Source organism: Salvia hispanica, chromosome 4 (genome assembly GCF_029641045.1).
Source record: "Salvia hispanica isolate PSC_SH4W2 chromosome 4, Shi_PSC_v1, whole genome shotgun sequence".
NCBI lineage: Eukaryota > Viridiplantae > Streptophyta > Magnoliopsida > Lamiales > Lamiaceae > Salvia > Salvia hispanica.
In genome coordinates this window covers 14,140,362-14,150,090 of record NC_142695.1, presented here as the reverse complement: position 1 = coordinate 14,150,090, position 9,729 = coordinate 14,140,362, and the positions used below count along the sequence as shown (strand labels likewise).

At 33.2% G+C, this 9,729-nt stretch overlaps 3 long non-coding RNA genes across 3 annotated transcripts; 1 reads left to right on the top strand and 2 right to left on the bottom strand.

Moving 5' to 3' along the window:
* Positions 1–5,374: 5,374 nt before the first annotated feature.
* On the bottom strand, positions 5,375–7,738 carry LOC148927299 (uncharacterized). Its single transcript, XR_016129119.1, has 3 exons — positions 7,618–7,738; positions 7,480–7,547; positions 5,375–5,954 (listed from the first exon to the last, which is right to left on the bottom strand). It is a non-coding gene; the product is annotated as an uncharacterized LOC148927299 (long non-coding RNA).
* LOC125186000 (uncharacterized) lies at positions 6,939–7,803 on the top strand. Its single transcript, XR_007170344.2, has 2 exons — positions 6,939–7,513; positions 7,630–7,803. It is a non-coding gene; the product is annotated as an uncharacterized LOC125186000 (long non-coding RNA).
* Positions 7,804–8,478: 675 nt separating this feature from the next.
* Positions 8,479–9,522, bottom strand: LOC148927298 (uncharacterized). The gene is made up of 2 exons (XR_016137782.1): positions 9,325–9,522; positions 8,479–8,718 (listed from the first exon to the last, which is right to left on the bottom strand). It is a non-coding gene; the product is annotated as an uncharacterized LOC148927298 (long non-coding RNA).
* Positions 9,523–9,729: the final 207 nt, after the last annotated feature.

The following is a 9,729-nucleotide window of genomic DNA, read 5'->3' as shown; positions in this document are numbered from 1 at the left end:
ATATCATTTGAGGTATTTTGAACTTTTTCTGGACGAAAATGCCCTTAAGGCCTTCAAAGGGCAATTTGGACAATTCTTTCGCTACTCATCTTGCGTCAAAGACCTAGAGTCCACCAATTTTTTTACTACTATTTAATTTAGTTACCATCCAAATTAAATTTAAATATTATTAAAATTTTCCGTAAAAAATATGTGTTAGTTTTTCAATTATTAGATGACTAATTATTTAATGATAGTGAATTGGGACTTGATACTTTATTTTATTTTTTCAATCTAAACTGCATTTTAATAACTTACTATAGGTGATGCGTGAATTCTATTTAGTTTATTTGTTTTGAAATTAGATAGCTATTAATTTGGATTGTCATTCGAAGATGAATTTCAAAATGGAGATCAATTAACATCTAAATTGAATTTAAATATAAAAATTTGCTGTTAAAAATTGTCGGATTCTATATCTCTGACGCAACATGATTGGCGAAAGAATTGTCCAAATTGACCTTTGAATGTCTTAAGGACATTTTCGTCCAAAAAAAATTCAAAATACCCCAAATGATATTAATCCGTAGTTGATGGACCTAAAATGATATTTTCAAAGTTTACGGACCTAAAAATGATACTTTGGCAAAGTTCGTGGACTTAAAAAAATGTTCCCTCTTTAGAATTTTAGCTGAAATGTCAAGACATGGAAAAAAAATGCCGAGTATGAAGACCCGACAAATCCAACAACTAAACAAGACAAAATTTTCGAACGACTCTGCTCAACATCTTCCACATCCATCGCCGCTCAATCTGCACATTAAGAAAAATAATATGCAGGGCTGAGTGCATGATGCACTCAGTAGACACATGCCAAAATATAGTTTGTCAAGCCATAGCAAGTGATCTTGGGGGTTTTAATTTAAAAGAACTCAAGTCACTAAAAGCATTTCACAAAATTTCGGTTGCAGCCATTTTCCATCAACATCCACCATTACCTGAACTACATGACAAGGAACGTGGCCACGAACCAAGTCACTAGACCGGCCAACTCCAATGAGATAGCGCACGATCTACTGGGTGTACACCAGTCCGAGCAGGGTTTGCGGCCCTACTGGGACCCGAATTCGATTAACATACATGGCATAGCCACTTCAGATAGGTTCATTCAAACACAAAATATGGCAAGACAAACATTTTTCACCTCCTTTCACATAAAAGTATTTAGGACATAGTCCTTATTTAAAACGAAAGCCTACCTTACAAGCTTAGCTCCTCCACAAACTTCATGTCCCAACCTCAACACCGTGCACAATTTCACTCTTTTCGAAATAACATGATATGCAAAATTAGACTTTGCAAAATAAATTTAACAATGCATGCATCCTAAGTGTGTGTGCTCAATTTATCCTTTACTCTTTTCTTAGCAGACCTCATATCTCAACTCATCAATTAAGCATAACAACATCAACAAAATTATACTTCCATCTTGGCGGCACACTCATGAATTTAAATCACGTAGCCAACGCAGAGATCCCATAGCAACAATTCTCTGGCCCAAATAATCATATGCAAGCAAAATAAAGAAAAATACATATTATATTCCCAGATCAACACACGCATGTATGTAAAAGAAACAAGCAAAATACGATAAACCATGCATATTCCCTTCCGTCTCCAACGCATCCGTCTCTCTCGTTTATTTTTATTTACTTTCAGCACATCAAAGCAAAACTAATAAATTACTCAACCAAAGAAATTAAAAAGGTCGAACCTATACTCCCAGGCCCAGCAACTACGCCTATTTCTCTTTCACAAAAGAACAAAACCAAGCTTAATAAAAAATACTCCCAACAGTACACGTCTACTACTCTCCTTCCCACATTTATTTATTTACTGAGGCCCAAACTATTAAACAAAAGTAAAGAAAAAAAAGGAAATCAGTACATATATACTGTTATATTGCTAACTCATAACTTAATTGTTAATTGTAATTAAATAATTGTCATTAGATATTCAAATTAAAAGCTTAGATCATTAATTTCTAAATGTCAATACGATCAATGAAAAACGTCAATAAGGCCATAGGATTAATTCCAAAAAATATCAATAGAGGTATTAATGTCAATTAACTACTCCCTCCGTCCCAGAGTATTAGACTCACTTCTTTTGGGCACATGATTTAAGGAATTGATATTTAAATAGTTAAAGTGGATAGAGTAAAGTATGAGAGAGGGAAAAAGTAGGGGAAAGAAGAGAGAAAAAAGTAGGTGGAGAATAAAATAAGATAGATGCTTTTTGCTAAAAAAGGAAATGAATCTAATATGTTGGGACATCCCAAAAGGAAAAGTTGGTCTAATACCTTGGGACGGAGGGAGTACATGTTTAGTTATAACTAACTTTTAGAAGAAATCTCAAAACTTTAAATTCATATAACATATATCAAATTAAAGATAATTTCATAAGGATTCCAACGATATCATACATGCATATGTTCCGACGTCAAACTTTGAAAAACAATTCGAATTTTTTTAATTTTTTCATACAAGCAGAAATGTCAACATACTATATAAAATATGTCAATATAATACACGTAGAATGTTAATATAAATAATGGGTTAACATTCTTAAAGTATTGAGTTATTATTTTCGAAACACTATATTGACATTTTCATCCAAAACCCTAATTTGGAGTTTTTTTTAATCTTTTTTATTTAATTAATAAAAATAAAAATTATACTTGGCAAATTATAGACCACACGTTTTCAAAAATCTTATGGCCTTAAATTAGTTGTAGTTAGCATTAAATGATGAGTTAGCAATTGATCACTCCTCAAATGATATACTCCCAACCATCAACACGTAAATACTCATTTCACAACACATATATATAAACATATTAGTACAGGGGAGTGATCAATTGCTAACTAATTAGCAATCCCAAACTAAGACTAAATCTTAGCCATTATATTAGAAGATCTAGTGGTTGAAATAATGTCACATGGATTATATATTTAATTAAGAAAATTAATACATAAAATTAGAGGATATTAATGTCAATCCCCTCTCATTAAAATCATCTTAAAACTTTAAATTTACGTAACTCTCTCAATTTAAATTATTTTTTCGCAAAAAATATATCAAATTAAAGATAATTTCATAAGGATTCCAACGAGACCTCAATTGCATATGTTCCGACGACGTTCGGATAATGAAATTTGATATTTTTTATTTTAGTTTTCGTAAATGTTGATAACCAGATTTTTATCAACAAATACATCAAAAAATCTCAATAAAACCATGTAAAAATCTCAATAAATATGTGTTGATATTTTCTTGTACTAGTGTTGATATTCTTATGTCATATTGTTGATATTTGTAATATACACTATGTTGATATAAAAAAACATTCACGAAAATTATCATATGATAACATAATGACGATATTACCCTTTTGTTGATATTTTGTCTACTATTTATTGAGATTCGTAAGATTTAATCTCATCCACTCATTTTAAAATCTAAGGGTGAAGATTTGGTCTTGATTTTGGATTAGGGTGCTATAAGCATTAGAATATGACCCCTAGGGTCATGATAATCTACTAACCCCTTTAGTGTACAAACTACAAACTTAAATCTTAGCCACTCATTATAATTAATCTACGGTCTTAATATATGGGCTCTTCAAATGTCAACGTTTCCTATTAAATCAGTCAACAGAGGGTAATTTAGGGTAAAAAAAAATAAGGTGAAATAATTAATTTTGTTGAGATTATGAAATCCCGTTAATTCCGTCATTTCGACGCTCCGCCTACTATTCACGTCTCCTCTCTCTTCTTTCCCCCCATTCCACCTTTTCGACTCTCCTTTGAACTTAATCGTCTTCATTGAACCGAATCGTGTGTAGCGGCGTGATCAATTCATCGGCGGTGTTGAAGCGAGTTCTTGGCGGCGGCGGCAACATGAGTTGTGTTTGATGACGTGCTGAGTCAACCGAAGGTGAGTTATCCGGCGAGAACCCTAGATTAAAACTGTGGTGACATTTTTTATTCTTGTAATTTTGTTGCTAAAGTAGTCTATTGAGTCGGTCGAAGGTGAGATATCCAGTGAAAAAACCCTAGTTTAAAACTGTGGTGACATTTTTTAGTCCTGCAATTTTCATTCCTCTAATTTTAGACCTGTAATTTTGTTTTATTTTGGTCCAATTAACTACTTTTCCTCCTTTCATTGACATGATTCGATTTTAAGTTCGTTCTATTGAGAAACCATAAAGCCCACACGGATTTTCGCTTTCTAGTTCGTTTTTTGGTTTGTTTTGTTGAGAATTCTACACGAATTAACCAGTCCCCCCCCCCCCACTTTTTTTTCTGTTGTTCTTGGGTTAGACTTTGAATCCAATTGTTGTGAAATTCTTTCATATTTTTTTGAAATTTTATGATAGATGTGGAAATAAGATGGTGTTAGACATTGAAATGAGATGGTGTTGATATTGAAATAAGATGGTGTTGACAATGAAATAATATGAATTAAATTTTTCATTTGGTGCTGTAATGGACATTATTCATTGACATTTTGCAATGATTGGTGTTTTAGCTGGATCAGCAACACGTCAATCCAAAGGTAAAGCAGCAACACATGGTGAGGGCAAAGCAATCTGGAGCAGCTGGTAAGCAATTAGGTTCTATAGTGATATGGTAATAGATGGTGTGCTGATGAATAACGTTTGTAGATTAGAAACTAGAGTTGTGCTAAAATGAAAAATCTTGGTTGGCTTATTTTGTGTAGCAACATTGGTACATAACACTGACTGTGGAAACAATAGTGACTTTATGTTGTTGTTGATCTCTGAGTGGTTGACATTATCTACTAATCTCTTGTCGTTGAAATATGTAGTTGACATATACAAAGGGTATGGTTGGATGTTTTTGTTGATATTGTTGACATTTTTTGTTAAACCCACATGATTTTTTTGCTTAATTTGTTAGGATTTTTTATTGACATTCAGTGTTGACATATATGTGGACATTTGTTGCTCTCATTGACATTGCTTAACGTGGCCTACACATTGTCACCACAGAATGGTGACATTTTAATACGAGTTGTTGACATTTTGGTGTTTCAGTAAACATCATCTTTTGCAACTTTTGCTCTCATTTGTTGCTCTCATTAACATTTGTTGCACTTTGTTTGGTAATATTTGTTGTTGACGTCGTACTATTTTTGTTGATATTGGCTGTTGAGATTGTGTATAGGGACTGAGTCCTTCACTGATTTGTTGTTGGTCAAATCGGTATGTTTTTCATTGTATAAGGACTAATTCCTTTACTGATATGATGCTTATGTGTTTTTGGAATGTAATCTTAGTGTGATTTCATTTAAGCAAAGTAAAAACACTACACATTTATTGTTGACATTATCCACTGTTCAAGTAAAGCACACAAAGCTAAATTGTTATATGTTGCACAGAAAGCCTGCAAAAGCTGCTTTGGTTGTTGTTTCTGAACATCTGGCTAGAGTGCTTCCACTTCATCCAGTTTACAGTCAAGCCCTGTTGTGTGATCATTCCCTTTGAAATTTGGTTGACATTCCAGCTTGCTGATGGAAATATTTCTTGACATTATTTACATATATGGATCAAGGCTGATATGAAAGAGCTTACATTACAACCGATCTTTTTTGCAGAGGGGTTTTCTCGGTTTTTATCTCAAGTCCAAGGGACTGCACGCACCGTCTGAAGTAATAATCAAGGAGCGTAGAACGCGCTTGCTGGACTTGCCCTGGAAGACAACCAAGCTCACTAATGACTCGGCAGTATTCTTGATGAGACATAAGGAGACTTACATTGCTAACCCTGCCAATTTAATGACTATTGGTCTTCAAGGAGTTAGTGTGAGGACTCTGCAGATTTTGAGAGGGAGGTAATGCAAGACCATGCTCCTTGGACCGTTCAACATTGCCAGAGAAAGGTTCACGTCCTACATGAGTAATTACATCAACGTGACTCCTAATTTTGGAACAGATTATGCGAGGCAAGTGAATAGCATGTTGAACAAGGCTCCCAACAACGAGCAACACAATGAGCCCGCGAGGAAGAAAAGCAAGTTGAATTGAGTTGATTTGGAATTGACAATATGTTTTTTAAATGTTAATGGTAGTTTTTGGATATTGATATTGGAATTTTTTGGCTTGAGAAGCAATCACTTTTGTTAAAATGAATTATAAACATTAGGAATTTGTTTCAAGTTATGAAACATGGTTTTGCCATTCTCTCGGTTTACATTTTAAATGCATTTCATTTTGAACAGGTTTCCTTATGAAATGGTGTTGATTTGTTTCGTTATGATAAAGTGTTGTTATTCAGGTGGATTCTTTGTAGAGGGTTTGATTATGAAAGAAAATCCTTGCTGCGAAAAATTCATTGAAACTGCATAAATAAAAAATATTTTGACATTTGTTGTTTAAACATTTGAAAAAATAACAAAATTGCATCAATTTTTTGACATTCGTTGACATTAGTTAATAGATCCGTGGAGTTTACGCCGAAGAAGATTAATCCGGAGAGAAAATGTAGAATATTGATTTATTGAATGTAATCTCTTTCCAAACATGTGAATATTTGTATTTTGGGAGATTAGAGATAAATTAGGGACGATCATTGACTTTTCATGGAGTAAGTTGTTACAGAATATTATTGTTAGTGGTATGATAGTTTGGGAGTGAAATTAGGGACGTTTGTAACTGATGACACAATCTCAATCCATATATACCCCTGTTGACAGAATTGTGGCTATCTGTTGACATCGAAATTCAGCCCATTATTTACTCGTAGATCTAGCATAAGTAGTGGATGAGATTAAAGTTTGTAATTTGTATAATAGATATGGATTTGTATTTGATTATACCCCATGACGCGTATTTCCAAATCAACACATTTGCAAAAAGAAAATAGGAAAAATTAAAAAGTGTTCCAACAAACAAATCAGTCTCTCTTTCTCGGCCTCTTCTCACAACTCTCTTCTAAAAAATTCACAACTCATCTCTCAAAAATTTCTTCACAGAAGCACCAATTTCTACCCCAGTCATAGCTCGCTCTCTCTCTGCCTCTCTCGGTCTCTCCTCACCGTCAGTAAAAGCTCACCGCCACTACCGTCAATCGGCCCTTAGCGCCGTCCAGCCAGCGTACTCCGGCCAGGCAGCAGCCGTCTCACACAGTTAAGTACTATCTCTCTCCCTTTCCACATCCACAATCTAAATATTTTATTAAAATTTTTCTAACATGTTCGATTCAAACATTTTGGGCAAACATTGGAACTTTAAGAATTTAAAATTGAAGAACAAACAAGAGGCAGCTCCTAAGCCTTAAAGATCGAAGGCTTAGGAGGGAGTGTCATTCAACAAGTTTCAGAAATTTCTAAGATAAATTGTTCCAGATTCACAGTGTACTATAAGGTGTATGTACGTGGGTATGGAATGCAGGGGATTCAGAAAAAATGGATATACCTTTGGAACGAAACAAACTTTGCACAAACAGAAGGTAATCACAGCGCGCTCTCAGTTTCTCCTTCACACTGTGATGTCGAATTATGGAATCAATAAGTATGGAGATTTTTTATATTCAATGGAATGAGGAGAATTTACCTTTTGATGCAGAAGAAGAAAAATAACCGCATGAAGTTGCGGTGTGGGAATTATACGAGAAGAAGGGATTTTTAGTTGGAGATTTTTAAGGAGGGTGGAGATATGGGAAAAACCATGTATTTTGAAATTAGGAGTAGAAATTTGATTTGACTGTGGGTTTTTAAATATGGATTGATATTGATTTGACTGCGGGTTTTTAAATATGGATTGATAAAAGTAGCCCAATTGAAATAGGATAAATGGGCTGGTATAAGATAGATAAAAGTGATAGACCTAAATATTTGATTTAAAGCATTGATTAAATTGTGGTGTTTTATTTTTAGCACCTTGGTGTTATTCCAAGTAATTATAAACAACCGCCCAATATTTCCCATCAACGAATCACACGTCATTATCGTCGACTATTTACACCACAAAATTAACCAACAATTCGACAACAATTCAAGCATTCACTACTTCCCTTCGCAACCAATTAAAACAAAGACGGTATTTTTATTCACGGTCTATCACTCTCTCGTTATCAAAACAAAATCTTAACATAAAAAGGTAATAATAAAGGCGGGTGTTACAGTTAGATTCAATTTTGACGGATGTTTGAATCACAACTTTTAAAATTTGTGAGCAAAACTATAGTACAACAGAAGTTTTTATCTTTAAGGCGTCAATGAACAATAACAATATCGGAATGTCAAGATATATACTATAATGCAGCATTAAGCAAATACATACATTATTGATTATGCATTACTCAAACTAATTCGACTAAGATCATGGATATAAGATATTTGATATGGTTCAAACTAACTAAAACATAAAATTCTTCACACTAAAATATTCATTAGAGTTCTCATATAAGAACAATTAATCGGTATAGTGACTTTAGCAAACACAACCAATCTTCATTTATAAATTTGCACAAACGACATGTGCTAGATACAAACTTGGTTATTGCATAGAAACTTAATAAAATAAGTAATTGAATATATTAAGAATTATTTTCTTGATTTGTATTTGGGTCTATGAACGAATGCACTTGGATCGACACACTCTTTCACAATCCTTTTTGCAATAAGCTGCGCATTCATCCTACTGCATTAACCACTGCATCATTGTTAACCAAAATGTTTAGTATAGCACAATCAAATGACTCAAATGTGCAATCACAAATTATATACTTCCTTCGTCCCACTTTAGCAATTTCATTGACTTTTCTGCCCTCTTTTTGTAAAAATAATAAAAAAATAGTTAAAGTGGAGAAATGGTAAAGTAAGAGACAATAATGTAGATAAGACTCTTCTCTATATTATTCTCTCTCTTAATTTACCATTTCTCCTCTTTAACTATTTTTTATCATTTTTACAAAAAGATGACAGAAAAGTCAATGGGACTGCTAAAGCGGGACGGAGGGAGTATAAATTAATGATTTACTCCCTCTATCTCATTCAAGATGTCTACATTTCATTTTTAATTTTTCTTACTCAAGATGTCTATTTTTCTTATTTAGAAACAAATACATCTATTCTCTCTCCTCATTAAAATATTTAATTACTTTTATCACTCTACTTTATTATATACTCAACTACTCCATCTAATACCTTGTGTTATTCAAGATCGTGGACATTTTTTTTTTACCGAGTATTATGCAATTCCCTCTATCAAATTTTTTTTTTTTTTTTAATTTGAATCTATATATGAACATGGCGGTACCTGGTGGGCCACCTCGAGCGCACAAGGATCGGCAGCCTCTTTCACAACCCTCGCTTGGGCAATATTTGGCTATGCATTCGTCGTAGCACTTTTGGAAATCATCGCCAATAACTGCATTGTTGTTAACCAAAAGAATTAGCATAACAAAAATAATCAAATGTGAGAATTTCATGTTGAATATTATTCCTAGAAATCCTTTCAAATATTTTATATATGATGATAAAGGATGATATTTATTTGATGATGAATACATAGCTATATATAGAGGATTAACATTTAATTTGGGCAAATTGTATTTAAGGTTATGAGATGAAATAAACTATTGGGTGTTGTAATTGTGTGCTGATCTGTTTCTTTAATGAAAAGAAAGATGCCATTGCCCATTGGTAATAACATAAATATAAT